Raw genomic sequence first — 21906 nt, forward strand, 5'->3', positions numbered from 1 at the left:
TTTGATTCCCAATAAGCAGCCCAGCCATAAAAACAGGCCACAACAGCCCTTGCTGGGTGTTTCTGTTGTTGCTCCCAGTTCAATGAGCATGAATGGAAATCCAGATCAGAGGAAGTTGAACTTGGTTACAATGAGGTTGAAACTCTGACTGGACTCATATCTGTGGTACAGTACACATCCTTGAAGGAAAATATTCTTGCTCACTCAGCCTCTATCCTCAAGGACCCCCACCACTCAGGCCATGCTCTCTTTCCACACTGCTACCATCAGGAAGGAGCTACAGAAAGAGTTGAAAATAAGAAAACAGAAATGGAAAAGGAGGAAAGGTAATGAAGGAAAAACGGAAAGAGAAGATAAACAAAATATGAAATGGCTACGCTGAACTATATGACTCTAAATATTAATGGAATACATAACCAAATTAAAAGGAAGAAACTACTAAATTTACTGAAAAAGGAAAAAATAGATATAGCATTTGTCCAAGAAACACACTTAACTGAATTGGAGCACAAGAAATTAAAGAGAGATTGGGTAGGACATGTAACAGCAGCATCGTATAATTCAAAAGCAAGAGGAGTGGCTATATTAATTAGCAAAAATGTGCCATTTAAAATAGAAGAGGAAATAATAGATCCAGCAGGGAGATATGTTATGATAAAATGTCAGATATATTCAGAGCTTTGGAATCTACTTAATATATATTCACCTAACGAAGAAGATCAAAAGTTTATGCAAGATATCTTTTTGAAGGTAGCTAATACGCAAGGGAACACACTAATAGGAGGGGATTTCAATCTGAATTTGGATCCAAATATGGATAAAACGGGGAAAAAAATTAACAGGAAGAACAAAGTAAACAAATTTATAATTAAATCAATGCAAGAAATGAAACTTGTGGACATATGGAGGAAACAAAACCCAAAAGAAAAGGAATACTCATACTACTCGACTAGACATAAAACATACTCAAGGATAGACCTATTCCTGTTATCAGCCCACATTCAAGGGAGAGTTAGGAAAACGGAATATAAAGCTAGACTATTATCGGACCACTCACCCCTGTTATTGGCAATAGAGCTAGAGGACATCCCTCCAAGAATGTATAGATGGAGATTAAACCCCATGCTACTTAAAAGACAGGATTTTAGAGAATTTATTGAAAAACAATTAAAAATGTACTTTGAAGTAAATACGGAATCAGTGGAAGATAAGTTTATACTATGGGACGCAATGAAAGCATTCATTAGAGGGCAAATAATAAGTTATGCAACCAAGATGAAGAAGGACTATAATCAGGAAACAGAGCAGTTGGAAAGGGAAATAATAAACATAGAAAAAAAATTAGCAATAAAGGAAGATACAACCAAAAGAAGAGAATTGGCGGATAAAAAAATAAAATATGAAACATTACAAACATATAAGGTGGAGAAGAATATAATGAAGACAAAACAGAAATATTATGAACTAGGGGAAAAAACACACAAAATCCTAGCATGGCAGCTTAAGACAGAGCAAACTAAGAAAATGGTATTGGCAACAAGGAAAAAAGACAAACAAATTACATATAATCCAAAAGAAATTAAGGAAAACTTCAGAGAATTCTATGAACAATTATACCGAACCGAAAACGAAGGGAAAGAAGGGAAAATAGATGAATTTTTGACTAAAATTGAACTACCAAAACTACAAATAGAGGAACAAAATAAATAAACAGAACCATTTGGAACAGTAGAAATACAAGAGATAATAAAAAATTTACCAAATAATAAGACACCAGGAGAGGATGGACTCCCAATAGAATTCTACAAAACATTTAAAGACCTAATAATACCGCCCCTCCTGGATGTAATCAACCAGATTGATGAGACACAAAACTTACCAGATTCATGTAAAACAGCAATAATTACAGTGATACTAAAACAAGGGAAAGATCCACTCTCACCAGCGTCATATAGACCAATATCTCTGTTAAACACAGATTATAAGATAATAGCTAAACTATTAGCAAACAGATTAGCAGAACAGGTACCGAAAATGGTAAATTTAGACCAAACTGGATTTATCAAAAAAAGACGCACAACAGACAATATTTGTAAATTTATTAACTTAATTCATGCAGTAGAAGGAAATAAAGCACCGGCAGTAGCAGTTGCTTTAGACGCAGAGAAGGCCTTCGACAGAGTAGAATGGAATTACTTGTTCAAAGTATTGCAAAAATTCAGTTTACCGGAGAAGTATATTAATTGGATTAAAGCATTATATAAGGGACCGTTAGCGAAAGTGACAGTAAATGGACATGTATCAAAGCAATTTAACTTAAGCAGGTCAACGCGGCAGGGATGCCCACTATCACCATTATTGTTTGCGCTAGCTATAGAACCACTAGCAGAATCGATAAGAAGAGATAATAATATAAAAGGAATAAAAATAAAAGACAGGGAATATAAAATCAGTCTGTTTGCGGATGATGTGATAGTGTACTTAACAGAACCAGAACTATCAATAAAAGAACTATATAAGAAATTGAAGGAATATGGAGAAGTGTCGGGATACAAGATAAACGTAAATAAAAGTGAAGCAATGCCTATGAATAACGCGGATTTCTCAAAATTTAAGGAGGAATCCCCATTCAGATGGCAAACGCAGGCAATAAGATACCTAGGTGTGCAAATAAACAAAAATCTAGGCCAATTATATAAACTCAATTACAATCCACTAATGAAAAAATTACAGGACGATTTAGAGCATTGGAAAGAGCTACCACTAACACTGATAGGAAGGATAAACTGTATTAAAATGAACATTTTTACAAGGATACTATACTTATTTCAGGCATTGCCAATACAACTGACAGAAAAATTCTTCAAAGAGTTAAAGAAAATAATAAGGAGATTTTTATGGAGAGGGGGGAAACCGAGGATAGCACTAGATAAATTAACAGAATGGTATAAACAAGGAGGCTTACAATTGCCAAACTTCAAAAATTATTATAGAGCCGCACAATTAAGGTACCTATCAGATTTTTATCAAACAAGGGAAAAACCAGACTGGACGAGACTAGAATTAGATAAAATAGGGGAAAAGATACCTGAACACATATTATATAAATGGGACGAAAAATTGGTACAACATAGAACTTCTCCAGTATTACACCATCTCCTCAATATATGGAAGAAGATTCATGTAGAAAGAAATAAAATAAATTACCAAATACCAAAACTAATATTGACGCAAAATAAGCTACTCCCTTTTACAATAGACAACCTTGCCTTTAGAAAATGGGAAAAAAAAGGGATTAAAAGAATAGAAAATTGTTTTTCAGGAAGTAGATTCTTATCCTTTGAACAAATGAGAGATAAGTACAATATAACTGGAGATACAGCGCTGGCATATTACCAACTGAGATCCTACTTGAAAGATAAATTAGGAAGCAACTTGAGTTTACCAGAGGGAAGTAACCTTGAATATGTGATTACAGATACAATGTTAATCAAAAGATTTATAAAAAATATGTATATTAAACTGCAAGAAAAGGAAAATGAGGAAACAAATGGTAAAACTAAACAAAAATGGGAACAAGATTTAAATATAAAGATAAAAAAGGAAACATGGGAGAAGTTATGCTCTGGAACGATGAGAAATACAATAAATACGAGGCTGCGTATGATACAATATAATTGGTTACACAGACTATACATTACACCGCAAAAGTTAAATAAATGGGACCCAACAGTATCTGATAGATGTTTTCGATGTAAAAAAGAAAGGGGAACAACAATTCATGCAATCTGGACATGTGAGAGAGTAGAAAAATTTTGGGATGATCTCAATCAGATATTAAATAAAATAACAGAAAACAATATACCAAAGAATCCAGAGATCTTTCTCCTAAGTAACATAAAAAATAAAGAATTTGGAATTGACTTGGAAGATGCACAAAAAAGATTTGTCAAGATAGCCCTAGCCGTAGCAAAAAAATGTATTATGTCAACCTGGAAATTGGAAGATAATTTGAAAATACAACAATGGTATATAGAAATGAATAAATGTATTCCATTAGAAAAAATAACATATAGTTTAAGAAATAATATTGAAATATTCGAACAAGTATGGGAGCCTTACATTAAATACAATAGCGAAAACCTACCGGGAACAAACATTACCTAAATTGATGGAAGGAGAAGAAAAGAAAAGAATGGACTCAGTAGAATTTCTGGTGTATTTTTGTTGAATGACAACATTGTCTAACTGAATTAATGCAACCTAGATTGTATACCTAAAATGGATGAGAGGGGGGGGGGTGGGGGGGTGGCTTGGGAGGAGGGAGGGGGGAGGGAGAAAAAGTCACTGTAAATGTGTGGAAAAGAAAAAGTGTATATCATGGCTATTGTGATTTATGGTGTGAAAAATAAAAAATTAAAAAAAAAGAAAAAAAAAAAAGGAAGGAGCTACAGGAGACTGAAGACGAACAGCCAACTGTACAAAAACAGCTTCTGCCCCTCCGCCATCATATTTCTGAATGGACAATGGACCACAGACCTCATTTTTCCATTGTTATTTATTCTTAAATGCAATTGATAGCAATATTTACACTGTGATGCTGCCACAAAATAATGAATTTCGTGAAATGTTCATGATAATAAATTCTGATGCTGAACATTTATCCTGACAACAATGTCCTTCCTTGAAAGAGTTCCTTGGGACTCCATAGAGTTCCATAGATCCAGAATGGATCCCATCCAAACAATTGTGCCTTCAACATTCCATTGCAAGCTCAGCCTAGATTTTTTTGCTCATCCCAGATGAATACAGCACAGAAACAGGCCATTCAGCCCATTAAATTCATGCTGACCAGCAAGGTCCATCTATATTTATCCTATCTTGTCACAATTGGCCTGTTGCCTCCTGTATCTTGATGATCCAAGTGCTCATCTCAAAGTTGAGGTTCTGGCTCCACCCCCCTCCCCCCACCGACTGGGTAAAAAATTCTTCCTCAGATCCACTCCTCACCTCCTGATCCTTGTTACCTGAAATTGAGAGCCAATATTTCAAACATAGAGAAGGTAGAAATCTATAGCACAGTTAAGGCACTTCAGCCCACAGTGTTGTGCTGACCTAATAACCTACTCTAACTTGATGAAGGGGTCAAGCCAGAATTTCTCTGCTGCACAACCCTCCGTTTTTTATCAGATCCACGTACCGAACCACCACATACCAGATACCTGGGAAAAGTATTTGTACATTATTCCACATCTGTGCCTTTTCCATACCTTCGCCAGGCTCCTCCTCAGTCTCTTCTTCTCCCGGCCGATCTTTTCTGTCACAACTGAACATACAATGAACCGATTGCCACGACCATCTCTTCTTGCACTAATTATTTATTTTTAAATGTCATATTGATGGAACATAGAGCAATTCATAGCAATTTTGCACCTGAAACGTACCATCCTACTGCTGCGAAAGGACAAATTTTGTGGCGGCAGGTTGGCATAGCGGTGAGCTCAATGTCTTTATAGTGCCAGTGATCGGGACTGGGGTTCAAATCCTATGCTGTTTGTAAGGAGTTTGGACGTTCTGCGTGGGTTTCCTCCCACTGTTCGAAACATGCCAGGGGTTTTGGTTAATTGGGTGCAATTGGGCGGCACAGACCTGCGGGCCGAAATGGCTTGTTACGTGCTGTATATCTAAACAAGAAACTTAATTCTGATTCTCTGTCCCAAGCTACATCCTAGAGCCTTCCTCCCACCCTCTCCAGTGCATCACTCTTTCCTCCAGTATGTCCACCAGAATAGCACACATGACTGCAGCTGTGACATAGCCAATTCTCCTTAAAGTTAGACTGGAACCTCACTGGCCCTGACATTGCATTAGCCTGGTCAATGAATGTGAATATCCTGTGTCCTTCCTTCTTCCCTTGTCTCTCTCTGTGCTGCCACCTCCAGGGGTTCTTCGGCTTGTACACCAAAGCCTCAGTGCTCTTCAATAAATCTTTGGGCTCTCCCATTCATTGCACTGGAGAACTATATGCCCTTTTAAATTCTCCTGAATGCATCACTTTGCACTTAACAAGTTGAAAATTCCGCCTGCCATTTCCCTGCTTTCGTTACCACATCATTCTGCTTTCCTTACCACATCATTACAGGGAACGCTGCCATCAGAGAGCAGCAGCAATCATCAGGGATCCACACCACCCAGCACATGCTCTGTTCTCACTGCTACCATCAGGAAAGAGGTATCGGTGCCACAAGACTCACACCATCAGGTTCAGGAACAGCTGTTCTCCCTCCACCATCAGACTCCTCAACGACAAACTCAATTTAAGGACTCTAACTTTTCCACTTTATTGATTTTTTTTCTCTCTGTGTAGTGCAGTCAGTTGTTTATAATTCTTTATTTATTTTCATGTTTACACTGTACACTTTTTTTGTACTACCGATAATTCTGCTTCGCCTGCAGGAAAGAGAATCTCGGGGTTGTATGAGATGTCATGTATATACTCTGACAATAAAATCTGAAATCTGAATCTGTCATCTGAAACTACAATCCTCACTATCTTATTAAAAAAATATTTTTATTGTTTAATGTATAAACTTGCATACAAAATTCAATGAGATATATAACCAGTCATCTCCAATATATGTAAAGAAATTCAGAAAGAAGAACATAACAGCGTTAGGCAGTTGAAAAACAAAGCAATTAACATATTCTTAGTGTACATTATAAAACCCATTTACCAAATTATTTGGGTTAAAAAAAGATAAAAAGAAAAGAGAAAAAAAAAAGAAAACCTATGAACTAAAACGAATCTACCCCTCGCTCTCATCAAGGTTATCGTTAGTTATACAGAAGGAAGTTTGGGATCAGATCAAGACCTCCGGCTATTGGACAGCAAACTCCCAGCCTCTTCAGAGTTTTTAATTCTTCCAATCATAATCGTATTCCAAGAATGCAGGACAACTATTCATCTATTCAAATAAATATGAGAGTTAGTGTGAGCAGTTCCCTTGGTCGTTCAGCATTAGCACTGTCCAAGGGAAGAAGCTGTTCCTCAGCCTGGTGGTGCTGGCTCCTGTATCTCTTCCCCAACGGGAGTAGCTGGAAGATGCTGTGTGCAGGGTGGAAGGGGTCCTCAATTATTTTGTGCACCCTCTTCAGACAACAATCCTGGTAGATCACGTCAATGGGGGTGGAAGGGAGAGTCCAGGATCCTCTCTGCCACTCTTATGATCCCGTGGATTGACCTCTGATCCATTTCTCTGAAGCCACTATATCAGCCTGTGAGGCAGCCAGCCCAGACGCTCTCGATAGAGCTCCTGTAGAAGGTTGACATGATGGTGGATGGTAGCCTTGCCTCCTTTAGTCTTCTCAGAAAGTGCAGTCGCTGTTGTGTCTTCCTGACAAGTGAGGAGATGTTGATTGTCCACAATAGGTTACTAGTTAAGTGAATTCAAGGAACTTGGTGCTCTCCACTCCAGAGTTGTTGATGTGTAGTGGAGGGTTCATTCCTGGTCCTCCTGAAGTCCACAATCATCTCCTTCATCTTGTCCATGTTTAAAGACAGGTTGTTCCTCTCACACCATGTCACGAGATTTCCCACCTCTTCTTTGTAGTGCGACATCGTTGTTGCTGATGAGGCCGACGACTGTGTCATCTGCAAACTTGACACTGTTGGAACTGGATCTGGCGATGCAGTTGGGGTTCAGTAGCGTGAACAGGAGTGGGCTGAGCACACAGCCCTGAGGTGCGCCAGTGCTCAGCGTGACGGTGCTCACTATTCTGCAACTGACCCGGACAGACTGTGGTCTTTCCCTCCCTCTACCTGGGATCCTGGTCTACCTCAAAAAGTCCCAGCGAGGACAGCTCCTTCACTAGTCTCTAGAGAATGATCATATTAAATGCCAAGCTGAAGTCAATGAACAGCGTATGAGGTGTTGTTCTTCGGGTGGGCCAGGACGGAGTGAAAAGAGAAGGCAACAGTGTCGTCTGTAGGAAATTTCTTCCACAGGCAAATTGAAATGGATCCAGAGTCTCTGCTTCGATGAGTTCCATCACCAGACACTTGAAGCATTTCATAATACACAGGTAGGTAGTCATTGAGGCCTGTTATTGTCACCCTCTTGGGTACTGGGATGATGGTGGCTGTTTTGAACCCTGCGAAAACGATGGACTACTGCAGTGAGATGCTGAAGATGTCCATGAAGACCTTAGTCAATTTGTCTGTACAGTCCTCCAGTACCCTACCAGGTATGTTGTCTAGTCCTGCCACCTTGTGTGGGTTCACCTTGGACAGAGATCTCTTCACCTTGGCCATGGCTATGCGGGGGGGTCCATTCATCGGGGAACGGAGTTTTCTTTGGCATCATCCTGTTCAAAGTAGGTGTTCAGTCTGCCCAGGCATCATTGTCCTTAACTCGTAAGGTTGACTTGTGATCCTTCCCACGTGTGTCTCATGTCGCTGATATGTCACAGCTGTCTGTGGATCCAGTGCAGCCTTCCAGGTTGAACTGGAGAGTTCCGCCCTGGCTGATCTTTGTGCCTTCCTACCCCTTGTCCTGAAGGCAGCATCATGAGCTCTGAGAAAGGTATTGACCTCTGCATCCAACCATGGTTTCTAGCCCTCATTGTGATCTCAGAGACATCCTCAACGCACTTCCTGATGTAGCCAGTCACTGAGCTCGTATCTCCTCGATGTTTACAAGACCATTGTAGGTGGCCACCTCCCTAAAACTCCAGTCCATGGTCTCTAACCAGTCTTGCAGTGCTGCTGTGCCCTCCCCACCAACCTCAGACACATCCTGATCTCCTTGTGTACTGACCTAGTTTCTTTTGCCAGCGGACTGTATGCCAGGGTTAGCAGGACAGATATGTGATCTGAGTAACTAAGGTTGGGGGTTGGGGGGGGGTGAGGTGCAGCCTTGTATGCACCAGGGATGTTGGTGTTCACCTGATCCAGGATGTTCTCTCCTCTGGTGGCAAAGTTCACATGCTTCTGAAACCGTGGTAAGACCATTTTCAGTTTGGTGTGATTTAAGTTGCCAGCAACAATCAGGGTGGGAAGTCTGGGCTTCGCAGATGGCACCATAAATCTCCTTCATGACTTCATCTTCTTTAGTCAAATGCAGAACATCAATTGTGGCCATCAGCGTGGCTGAGAATTCCCTGGGTAGGTAGAAGGTCTGTATTTCACCAGGAGGTAGTCTGTCTCTGCTGAGCACAAGGTCACACACATTGTGCCCCAGTTCTCTTTGATGTAAATGAACGGTCCCCCTCCCCGAATCTTGCCAGAAGCAGCAGTGTCTCTGTCTGCCCTGAAGGGGATAAGGTCATCCAACTGGATCACTGAGTCTGGAATAGTGTCCTGGAGCCATGTTTCTGTCATCACTAAGGACACAGCAGCCCTGTACGTCTCTCTGGTTCAGATGCAGCCTCAGGTTGTCCATTTTCTTCTCCAGCGTTCTGACATTTGAAAGTAAGATAATCGGGAATGTGCGTCTGAAGGGGTTAACTCTCAGGCTAACCCTGATGCTGGTCTGTTTTCCACACTTCTGCCTTCTCCAGCAGCGCTTCCGATGCCCTCCCATAGGTCTCTCGATTATCTTACCAACCCAACATTTGGAGGTGGGAGGAAACCAGAGCTCTCGGGGAAACCCACATCGGACATGGGGAGAACATCATGCCAGATTTGAACTTCGGAGTCTGGTGCAGAAATGGTGTGGCACTAACCACGACACAAACTATGCCACCCTGATCAAGTAGGGTTAGGATCACCCCAATGACTTTTTGTTTTAATTTGTTCTTGCTTTTCTAAGCAGGTTCAACTTATCCCCCAGACTTTCCCCCCCAGAAGCTTCCCTCTCACTGACATTAGACACAGCCTGCTTCTTTTCGTGAACAAGTCACATTGCACCTCACCCTTGATGAGCCTCCAGCCCTTAACATGCCACTAAAATGCTTTGAGATTTTCCTGAATCTAATGCACCCCCTGTCTGCCCACTCAGTCCCTCTCTTGAGGAGCTCCTTCTATTCTTGATACTTCTGTCCCCACAATGTGGTCATTCATGGCCTGAAGTGGCAGTGAGGGCATTTTTGTGAAATCGAGGGACTGACATTTGAACATTGGAGGAGGGTCCCAGAGAATATTTTATTCTCATCTGGTCACCAATGGGTGTGGTTGCCCATTGCTGATTTCAAATGACTTCTGGTCCTATCTGAAGGATGTCATTTAAAAACAGCTGACTCCTATTGAAGTCAGGACATGGATTTGGCAAAGCCTTGTAATTCAATCCAGGTCAAAAGATGTTGTTGCATCATTGGTATATAATCCTTATGATATCATGTAATAACTGCTTCCTGATTTACATTGTCTCCTCTTATCCCTCTTTCAACCTTGGTGTCAAACTGGAAACTGTGGCCTCTCATTGTGGTTTCTCAGTTCACAAATACAGCACCATGTGACCAAATCTTTGCTTCTTCGAAACACACAAGTAAAAGGAGTGAAACACAAAATTCTGCAGACGCTGTGATTGTTGTCAAAACACAAAAATGCTGGAGGATCTCAGCCGGTCTCGCAGTGTCCGCATATATATTGCCGACATTTCAGGCCTGAGCACTTCTTCAAGGTGTGAATGAAAAAGGTCAGGCATTTGAAGTAAAGATTGGGAAAAGAAATGGAGGAGGAGGAGTCCAGAGTGACAGACAAAAGGTGTTAATTGGATATGATAAGAAGAAAATATAAGGTATTGTTTCTCCAGTTTGTGGGAGGTCTCAGTCTGCAGTGCATGAGACCACGGACAGACGTGTCAGTGAGGGAATGGGCCAAAGTGAAATGAGTGGCCACTTGGAGTTCCCGCCACTGGACAGAGGCAAGAGAGAAGCAAGGACAAGCCACTCAGCTCCCGAAACCTGCTCCACCATTTAATAAGCTCATGGCAGAACTACATCCTGCCTGTCTGCAGCAACCTTTCAGCCCTTTGCTTCTCAGACTGCTCGTCAACCTCTGCCTTAAAGCATTCAAGGACTTTGGTTCCATTGATCTCAAAGGAAGGTAAAAATTGCTGTGTCTCTGGATTAGAAAGGTGGCCTTTCACAGAGACTTCTATCCTTGATTCTTCCACAAGCAGCACAGTTAGTGGAGTGGTTAGCACGATGCTATTGTAGCACCAGCGACCGGGGTTTGAATCCCGTGCTTTCTGTTTGTACGTTCTCCCCGTGGATTTCCTCCAGGGGTTCGGGGTTCCTCCCACCCTTCAAAAGGCTGCAAGAGAATTGGGCGGCACGGGCTCGAAGGGCCTGCACCGTGCTGCATTTAATATTGAAGTGGAACCATCCCATCTATATCCACCATGTGAACATTTCTCAGCATCTAATATCATTCCTCTCACTCTCCAAGTCGACCATGTCTAGCTTTGCCTTCAACGAAGCCACCCATTTCAAGTATTAATCTTATGAACCTTGTCTGAACTGCTTCCAATGCATGAACTTCAGTCAGGAAAATGAGAAAGTGCACAGTGCTTGTCTCACAATTGTCCTGCAGAAAATTATTTGAACTGAGAATTGGTGGGAGGGATTTCAATTCTCCAAATGCTGGAGAACTCGGCAGGCCAGGCAGCTCCTGTTGGAAGGCAAAAGATCGTCAGTATTTTGACCCAAAGTATTTCGAGGCCTTTGGTAGTTGCAGTTTGATTTTTCTGGAGATTATAAAAGGTTACATGAGTCAGAAGCTGGAGGGTGGTCAGTGAATGCTCCCTTCACTGGAATCTGATAAAAATGAGAAGTATTAAGGGAGAGGTGAAGGACACATTAGCCCAGATGGAAGTGAAGGGGGAGGGGATTCTGTGTGTGAAACGTGAATCCTGGAGGAAATCATGAAAAGTTGCAGAATGCTGTGATCGTAGTAAAAGCACAGAGATGCTGGAGTAACTCGGCCGGTCTCAAGTAGGAGGTTAAGATACATCACCGACGTTTCGGGCCTGAGCCCTTCTTCAATGAAGGGTAGGCAAAGTCCGTGGCAGGTCGTGGCGAGTGAAGTTCGGAGCTGTGGTCGTAAGAAAGCGAGGGTCCCAAGGCATCTGCGCATCGGGGTGAGGTTGGTCCGCAGGAGACAGCGGGAGAAGAGAGAAGGAATCAATGCAGCACAAGTACCTGAGATCCCGGTGGGGGCCAAACTGCGAGGCCTGGAACTAGAGCTGGAATCCACGTGCCACCAGATAGCGGTGGAGGTAAGTCGTCAGGAAAGACACGTGGCTGCAGAAGCAAGATTGGGCAAGTACATGGTCTTGAGAGGTTAAAAGTGGTAGGGAGAGCAGATGGGGTGCAGCTAGAGAGAGTCTCAAAGAACTCCCTTTGAAGAAAGGAGGACAACTTCTTCAGGGTAGGCAACCCTTAAAGAGATTTCGCAGTGGAGCGGCTGAATGGAGTAAAATACGAAACTCTGCAGATACTGTGATTGCAGGAAAAACACAGAAATGCTGGAGGAACTCAGCTGGTGTGTATAGGAGGTAAAGATACATGACTGATGTTTTAATACTGAGCCATTCCACACTCATTGACAAAGGGCTCAGGCCCGAAACATCAGTCATATATGAAACTTTACCTCCTGTGGATGCTGCGTGACCTGCTGGGTTCCTCCAGCATTTTTATGTTTTTAGATGAATGATGGACCCGGGGGATGAGACTGTTGGGTGGGGGATGTGGGAAGGAGAGAGAATGGAAGTGGATCGGAAGAGGGAAGGATTCATTATCTCGCACTGTAATGTTTTCATGTGTGATCTTCTGGTCAAGGTGGTTTTAAGAGACATCAGTGAGATTTGAGTCAGCTTCATATCTTGTATCAAAGCAGCTCTCCTCCCAGAAGACAGCAAAGTAGAGCAGATCTCCTCATAACAACAAGAGGATAAGTAATGGCCAGGACTTCGGAGAGGTCACTTCTTCCAAATAATCACACCGACCCCAGGCCTGGGGCTATCATGTCAAACAGTTCTCAACACCGTGGCACAGACCTTAACTTGGCAATGTAATATGGGTTTAAATCTTTTTATTCAAGCCTTTGGCATCAGACTTTGATCCACAATCTTCCCACTCAGTTTCCATATGCTGCTTCATGAGTTGTGGGAGACATCAGCTCACTGTTAACAGAGAGCTTAATCCTGCACCTCCCACACGGGAAGTCCATGGTCTGAAGTGGAATGAACAGTTCAGGATGTCGACCAGCGCTGATCTGACAGGTTCAACCCTGACCTCAGACCACACCTGTGTGGAGTTTGCACGTTCTCCCTATGACCACATGGGTCTCCCTTGGGTGCTCTGGTTTCATCCCAGCTCCCAAGGATATGCGGATTGGTGTAATTGTGTGGATCTTGGTGTGAATTCAGTGAGTTAAAGGGGCTGTTTCTGGGTTGTTTGAATCTCCATGGTTTCAGTGTGTGGGTGTGTTTTTAATGTTGAGGTGGCATTCCTGCAAGTACAGGTACACAATCCTTTATCCGGACATCTAAAATCCAGAAAGCTCCAAAACCTGGAAAGTTGGGAGAGAGACAGCAGCGCGAGTCGGGCAGGTGAGTGGGAGAGACCGGCAGCGCGAGTCGGGCGGGCGAGGGGCGGAGACCGGCAGCGCGAGTCGGGTTGGCAAGTGGAGGAGACCGGCAGCGCGAGTCGGGTGGATGGGGGGGGGGAGGGAGATGGCAATGCGTCTAGAAAGGGGGTGGGGGTGGATATGGCAGCACAATTCGGATGGGCTTAAATCTGGCTTGATAAAATCCGGAAAAATCTGAAATTTGGAACACGCTATCCCCCTAGGGTTCTGGATAAAGGATTGTGGACCTGTACTGAGATAAGGGCAGATGAATAGTTTCCCTCCGACTCCTGAGGCCTCGAGCCTGCGTTGCAGCTCTGAAGGAGTTACCGCCTTCCACAGAGGGGTGAGAGGTGGAGGGAGATTTTCAATGGAGGCTCTTTTCTCTCTGTCACCTGGCATGGTACTATTTTGGAGGAGTTATCCCCGGTATCCTGGCTGATATCCATCCCTATGAGCACTACTAAATGCACTGATCAATATCGAACATTACTGTTCACTACAAGCCTGAGAGCCTTCAATGTTGTTCCGACCAATATAAACCAACTCAACAATCTGAACCATCCCAACCTCACACCCATAACCCTAAATTTTTCATCTGTTAAAGGGTCTTTTAAATGTCCCTTTGGTTCCAGCCACCACCACCACCTCAGGCACCCACTGCTCTCTGTGTATAAAACTTACCCCTGATGTCTCCCCTAAACTTTTTTACCCTCACCTTACAGTCAACGTAACAAGGGCTCAGGTAAGAAGGTAGGGGAGTGGAGCTGCATGGGAGAATAGATCAGCTCGTGATGGAATGGCTTCGATATCTTCTCTGTGCAAATTTGCTGCCAAATTCTGACTTCATAACACAGCAAGTACACCTCCAAGAATGGATTGTAAAGCACTTTGGGACATGGAAGTTCAAACCTTTCTTTAGCACCTTCACTCCCCACAAACACTACTCCACTGACACATATTTCACCCCACAAAACATTTTTTTCCCTTTTCTTCTTAAACCGCCTGTTCCTGCTTCTTATACGTATGCCTGGGTCTGATGCGTGTCAGATGTATGATGTTTCATGTAATTTGTATGGTCTGGTGGGAAAGTTCCATGTGGGTATGAGAGAATGCACACTTCATTTCCACTCATCTGATTTCTTTCCACATGCCCCAAACTCCATCCCAGTCCCCTTTGCTTCAAGGGATTTCCTTGTTAGCACTCCAGCTGATGTTAAAATGAGCTGACAGTTTGACTTTCACGATTAGTAACAGGATAATGTTCTGGTGGTCACCTTTTCTGATCTGGATTTGACAAACACTGTTTCACGTGGAATTAATTGTATTTCACGCAAGGCCAAATCAATTTCAAAACCATCCTGCTCCTTGAGTGAATAAAGTTATTGACAGGAATAGCCAACTCCATTTCCATGTGTGGATCAGAAATTGATTGGTCTCTTTTGTTTCCTAAGATGTGAAAGCTTGAAGTAGTTTGACTAAATTTGACACTCAATTATCTTGGATAACTTGCCAAAATATTACCCATGGAAAATAAATAGCTGAATTTCAATTAATTTCAATTCCCCCACCCTCCAACAAGAGCAGAACAAATGGTCATGGCAGTTTAATATTATGGAGGGTAAGGCTGGTCAGTAATTTAAAGGGTGACACAGGGGTGCAGCTGACGGAGCTGTTGTCTGCTTCTCAATTCAAGTGAACCTGACTTCAATCCTGAACTTGGCTGCTGTCTATGTGGAGACTGCAAGTTATCCCTGTGACCATCTGGGTGCTCCAGTTTCCTTTCACAGGTCTGCAGGTCAATTGCTGCCATTGTTTAGGTGAGTGTTTGGATCTGAGGGGAACGTGGGGAGCAGGAATAAAATTGGTCAGGATAGGTATAATATAAATGAAACATGTTGTTGGTGGTGAGTGAACGCGGCGGGCCGTAGATTTCTCCCACTTGATTCTATCCTATATCTCTCTATGACATGATGGGCCTGTGTTGTGTTTCCAGTTCGAGCCCCTTAAGCAGAGGTCACATTGCATAGGAAGGTTGCAAGTGGTCGACACAGAGCAAACCAAGTTCCCAGACCTGGCATTGCACTGGCAGTGCCTGCCAGTGTGAACATCCAGACTCATTCATTTACTGCAGCTGGCACAAAGTGAACAGCACCAATTTGTAGGATTTGTGATCCACACAGTGAATGTTTTGTTCACATTTGATTTTACCCAGTACTTACCCAATCGAAAGGCCACCGTTCAGAGGATTGTGCGGAATTCTGGTCACTTCATTACAGTAAGGATGTGGAATGGACACAGAGGGGATTTACTAGGATGCTGCTTCAGCATGATGCTGAACCAAGCCATGAAAGACCCCAACAATGAAGACGCTGTTTACATCCGGTACCGCACGGATGGCAGTCTCTTCAATCTGAGGCGCCTGCAAGCTCACACCAAGACACAAGAGAAACTTGTCCGTGAACTACTCTTTGCAGATGATGCCGCTTTAGTTGCCCATTCAGAGCCAGCTCTTCAGCGCTTGACGTCCTGCTTTGCGGAAACTGCCAAAATGTTTGGCCTGGAAGTCAGCCTGAAGAAAACTGAGGTCCTCCATCAGCCAGCTCCCCACCATGACTACCAGCCCCCCCACATCTCCATCGGGCACACAAAACTCAAAACGGTCAACCAGTTTACCTATCTCGGCTGCACCATTTCATCAGATGCAAGGATCGACAATGAGATAGACAACAGACTCGCCAAGGCAAATAGCGCCTTTGGAAGACTACACAAAAGAGTCTGGAAAAACAACCAACTGAAAAACCTCACAAAGATAAGCGTATACAGAGCCGTTGTCATACCCACACTCCTGTTCGGCTCCGAATCATGGGTCCTCTACCGGCACCACCTACGGCTCCTAGAACGCTTCCACCAGCGTTGTCTCCGCTCCATCCTCAACATCCATTGGAGCGCTCACACCCCTAACGTCGAGGTACTCGAGATGGCAGAGGTCGACAGCATCGAGTCCACGCTGCTGAAGATCCAGCTGCGCTGGATGGGTCACGTCTCCAGAATGGAGGACCATCGCCTTCCCAAGATCGTATTATATGGCGAGCTCTCCACTGGCCACCGTGACAGAGGTGCACCAAAGAAAAGGTACAAGGACTGCCTAAAGAAATCTCTTGGTGCCTGCCACATTGACCACCGCCAGTGGGCTGATAACGCCTCAAACCGTGCATCTTGGCGCCTCACAGTTTGGCGGGCAGCAGCCTCCTTTGAAGAAGACCGCAGAGCCCACCTCACTGACAAAAGGCAAAGGAGGAAAAACCCAACACCCAACCCCAACCAACCAATTTTCCCTTGCAACCGCTGCAATCGTGTCTGCCTGTCCCGCATCGGACTGGTCAGCCACAAACGAGCCTGCAGCTGACGTGGACTTTTTACCCCCTCCATAAATCTTCGTCCGCGAAGCCAAGCCAAAGAAAGCCTGGATTAGAGGGAATGAACCGTGTTGGAAAAACTTGGGTCGTTTTCTCTGGAGTGACAAAGGCTGAGGGGGTGACATGACAGAAATTTATAAAATTACAAGAGGCACTGAAAGGATAGACGGACTCTTTTCCCAGAATAAAAATGACATGTTGTTAGGGTGAGGGGGTAACTTTAAAGGAGATGGGGGGGGGGGGGGAAGCTTTTGTTTTTTATATTCAGTGGTGGGTACAAGAACGGGCTGCTCGGGTAATGGTGAAAGTAGATACGAGGAGTGTTTTAAAGGTTTCGAAAAAGACACATAAAGCTGCAGGATGACAGCAGCCATTCTCAACAGGGGCTGTATGGCCCCAATGGGGGCCACAGCATATTTAAGCAAAACCCTTGTTTTCTTTTCACCTAACAGTCACATAAATGTTTTTATGTATTTGTTAGGTCTGGAAGGCTGGCGGCAAAACTCTGCATGCCAAACTGCATGAGTTTTTCAAGCTCTGCTGGGACCAAGGAAAGCTGCCTCAGGACCTTCGTGATGCCATCATCATCACCCTGTACAAAAACAAAGGCGAGAAATCAGACTGCTCAAACTACAGGGGAATCACGCTGCTCTCCATTGCAGGCAAAATCTTCGCCTGGATTCTCCTAAATAGAATAATACCTAGCGTCACCGAAAATGTTCTCCCAGAATCACAGTGCGGCTTTCGCACAAACAGAGGAACTACTGACATGGTCTTTGCCCTCAGACATCTCCAAGAAAAGTGCAGAGAACAGAACAAAGGACTCTACATCACCTTTGTTGACCTCACCAAAGCCTTCGGCACCGTGAGTAGGAAAGGGCTTTGGCAAATACTAGAGCGCCTCGGATGCCCCCCAAAGTTCCTCAACATGGTTATCCAAATGCACGAAAACCAACAGGGTCGGGTCAGATACAGCAATGAGCTCTCTGAACCCATCTCCATTAACAATGGCGTGAAGCAAGGCTGCGTTCTCGCACCAACCCTCTTTTCAATCTTCTTCAGCATGATGCTGAAACAAGCCATGAAAGACCTCAACAATGAAGACGCTGTTTACATCCGGTACCGCACGGATGGCAGTCTCTTCATCTGAGGCGCCTGCAAGCTCACACCAAGACACAAGAGCAATTTGTCTATGAACTACTCTTTGCAGACGATGCCGCTTTAGTTGCCCATTCAGAGCCAGCTCTTCAGCGCTTGACGTCCTGTTTTGCGGAAACTGCCAAAATGTTTGGCCTGGAAGTCAGCCTGAAGAAAACTGAGGTCCTCCATCAGCCAGCTCCCCACCATGACTACCAGCCCCTCCACATCTCCATCGGGCGCATAAAACTCAAAATGGTCAACCAGTTTACCTATCTCGGCTGCACTATTTCATCGGATGCAAGGATCGACAACGAGATTGACAACAGATTCGCCAAGGCAAATAGCGCCTTTGGAAAACTACACAAAAGAGTCTGGAAAAACAACCAACTGAAAAACCTCACAAAGATTAGCATACATAGTGCCGTTGTCATACCCACACTCCAGTTCGGCTCCGAATCACTGGTCCTCTACCGGCATCACCTACGGCTCGTAGAACGCTTCCACCAGCGTTGTCTCTGCTCCATCCTCAACATTCATTGGAGCGACTTCATCACCAACATCGAAGTACTCGAGATGGCAAAGGCCGACAGCATCGAATCCACGCTGCTGAAGATCCAACTGCGCTGGGTAGGTCACGTCTCCAGAATGGAGGACCATCGCCTTCCCAAGATCGTGTTATATGCCGAGCTCTCCACTGGCCACCGAGACAGAGGTGCACAAAAGAAGAGGTACAAGGACTGCCTAAAGAAATCTCTTGGTACCTGCCACATTGACCACCGCCAGTGGGTTGATATCGCCTCAAACCGTGCATCTTGGCGCCTCACAGTTCGGCGGGGAGAAACCTCCTTTGAAGAAGACCGCAGAGCCCACCTCACTGACAAAAGACAAAGGAGGAAAAACCCAACACCCAACCCCAACCAACCAATTTTCCCTTGCAACCACTGCAACCGTGTCTGCCTGTCCCGCATCGGACTTGTCAGCCACAAACGAGTTTGCAGCTGACGTTGATATTACCCCTCCATTCGTCCGCGAAGCCAAGCCAAAGAAACAGTCACATAAATGTTTTTATGTATTTGTTAGGAGAGAAGTACAGATGAAACCAAACTTCACAGGGAAGGGGGCCCATAAACTGTGGTTGGTGGTTGGGGGGGTGGGGGGGGAGGGGGGGGTGGGGCAGAGCCACAACAAAGGTTGGAATGGCTGGAAAAGAGGGATGTGTATCGTGTGCAGGCAGCAGGGTTCCAGTTTATCTTAGGCAGGGGTAGCCAGCCTTTTAATGTTTAATTTAGACTTACAGCACAGTGAACAGGCCATTTTGACCCACAAGTTCCTTCCAGGGGGTGTAGATTAATTGGAATCATGGGTGGAAATGGCCTGTTACAGTGTGATATGTCTAACTTAAAAATTAAAAGGTTGACCACCCCTGATCTTAGGCATCATGTTCGATGCTGACACGTGGGCCAAGCGGCCGCTCGACATCGACTGCCATCTACAGATGTGCCTTCTAGACTTCCAAATGTAAAAGTATGGTTCAAAATGGGATCAGTGTGAGTGTTTTTGTGTGAACTAAAACACTTTTCACTTGCCAAAGCCTTCAATGCACACCCATTGGTGGCATTGGGTTAGTTAAAATTAGGGTGGTGATGCAGTGTTTGTTAGAATTTTTAATCTGAAATTTTCATGATGTTAGAGTATGAAGAGATATGGGACATAGATACAGTTTAGATACCTGACTGCCATGATCTCATTAAATACCTGAAAAAGGGTCTGAAGGGCTGAATGCCCTCCTCCTCTTCCCACCAACTCATGCTTCAGGAGCCTCTTTACAGTTTTGCCTCAAAACAATCAAGCAATGTACTCATGGCTGAAATGTAACTTAACCAATTACTAAATGAGCACAATGTTCCTGAAGTAAATCAGATGAGTGTTTTAATTTTATGGATTCCAATGAGACTGATGTTTATTGGGCGCTCGATTTTCATTAAGAATATTCAGACTGGAAGACCGTATCTGGGCAGACAGATTTCATTAACAACAGAAGATCGCACATCAACCGAAATAAAAACACAAATGCAGGTCAAACAGTGTCTTGATATAGCAAAGGTGAAGATACATCACCAACGTTTCGGGCTTGAGCCCTTCATCAAAGTGTGGGGGAACATGAGAGAAGGGGCTCAATCCTAAAATGTTGCTGATGTATCTTCACCCTTGGTACATCAAGGCATTGTTTGACCTGCTGAGTTTCTCCAGCATTTGTGTGTTTTTTCATTTAACTATGGTGTCAACAGAATCCTGTGTTTTACCTCCAATCGCACATCATCCTGTCTTTGTCAGCTCTAGACCCAAGCATGCAGTAATGTATGACTGCAGAATTTTATTTGGTTCAGTTACCTGAGAAAAAAAAGTACAAATAAAGACCATGCAGCAAAAACTAATATAATCAGCCCAGTCGAAAGTGGCACCAGAATCACACCATCATATTTTTCAGCTCCCCCCCACCCGGATCAGAGTACCACGGGAGAACCATTTTTTAACCTCTATATATTTACAGAAATCCTGTTTATCATGACGATAAGAGTTGTCTTTAAAAGCTAGCATTAAAAATGGCCAAGAATTACAGGGGCAATCTTCTGATTTGATGCCATGTTCCTCACTGGGGAAACAGTTAGAGTCTATGAACTACGTTACATAGTCAGGATAATGTAAACTATTTTGTAACAATGGAAGAATACACTATAGTAACTGTAGTGCATCCTGTGGGGCATATGTATGTGTGTGAACAGTTTCTTGAGATGGTGGAAGGCATCAGTAAGTCAAGTGTCTTGTGTTATCTGAATTTTGCCTGTTATTTAAGAAGCCTCCCAAGTGACACAGAGACACAACTATCCACCTGCTCAATGATAACCACCCACTCACCAAATTATTTCCTTTTTATGCATCTCACACCCCCATCAATCTCCGACTCAAAATTTTTACCACTCAACTGCATTCTAGTTGCAATTAATCCCCTCCCCATGCTGCAAGGGCGGGAGAACGTGCAAACTCCACACAGACAGCACCAGCATTCAGGGACGAAACGCTGAGCCGCACTGGATCGGTCGCGCTTGGTTTTGAATGCAACGTCAGGAACAGAGAATTTCAGATCCACAGTGACTGTGCGAAGAAAGTCTCCTCCTTTGAGCCCTCAACGTGCCGGTCAGGTGCCCCCCTCCACCCTGCCCCGACCATCAGCCCCAGTGCGTATCGCCGCTCTGCAGGGCAGGCGCCAGCTGAATGCAAACCTCGGCGAGGCGGGCTGCAGGCTTGTCCGGAAGCAGCAGCAGTCAGATGATCGTGCGGCCGGACTCGAGGAAGTGAGGGGGTCGCGCAGCAGGTCGGTGAACTGGGGCAAGCGCTGGTTCTGGGGGTAGGGGCGCCCTGCGCCGCCAAAGCGAGCTCCCGCGGCTGGGGCTCGGCGCGTTACGAGTCCGCGGGCTGATTGTCCGCATCAGTTGACGCGCGGTCAATGGAGGCGAAACTGCAGCCGCCTTCTCCCAGAGGCAGAGGGGCCGACAACCAGCCAAACTCTCTCTCTCCCTCTGTCTCTCTCTTTCTCTATCTCTATCTCTCTTTCTCCCCCTCTCTCTCTCTTCCTCTCTCTTCTCCCCTCTCTCTCCCTCCTCTGTCTCTCTATTCCTCTATCTCTTTCTCCCCACTCTCTCCTCCCCCACTCTCTCCCCCCCCACTCTCTCCCTCTGTCTCTCTCTTCCTCTCTCTTTCTCCCCCCACCTCTCTCTC

The 21906-nt window shown here is 44.4% G+C and overlaps 1 protein-coding gene and 1 long non-coding RNA gene across 2 annotated transcripts in view; one reads left to right on the plus strand and one right to left on the minus strand.

The window, feature by feature from the left end:
* LOC138754315 (uncharacterized) lies at positions 1-21584 on the minus strand. Its single transcript, XR_011351647.1, has 3 exons — positions 21411-21584; positions 20433-20520; positions 1-277 (listed from the first exon to the last, which is right to left on the minus strand). It is a non-coding gene; the product is annotated as an uncharacterized lncRNA (long non-coding RNA).
* h6pd (hexose-6-phosphate dehydrogenase (glucose 1-dehydrogenase)) overlaps positions 21242-21906 on the plus strand; it is a 24738-nt gene continuing 24073 nt past the window's right edge. The window contains exon 1 of the mRNA XM_069918404.1: positions 21242-21502. The gene's annotated coding sequence lies outside the window, so the exon portion shown is untranslated. The remainder of the gene's footprint in view (positions 21503-21906) is intronic.

The sequence above is a fragment of the Narcine bancroftii genome, chromosome 2, assembly GCF_036971445.1.
Source record: "Narcine bancroftii isolate sNarBan1 chromosome 2, sNarBan1.hap1, whole genome shotgun sequence".
NCBI lineage: Eukaryota > Metazoa > Chordata > Chondrichthyes > Torpediniformes > Narcinidae > Narcine > Narcine bancroftii.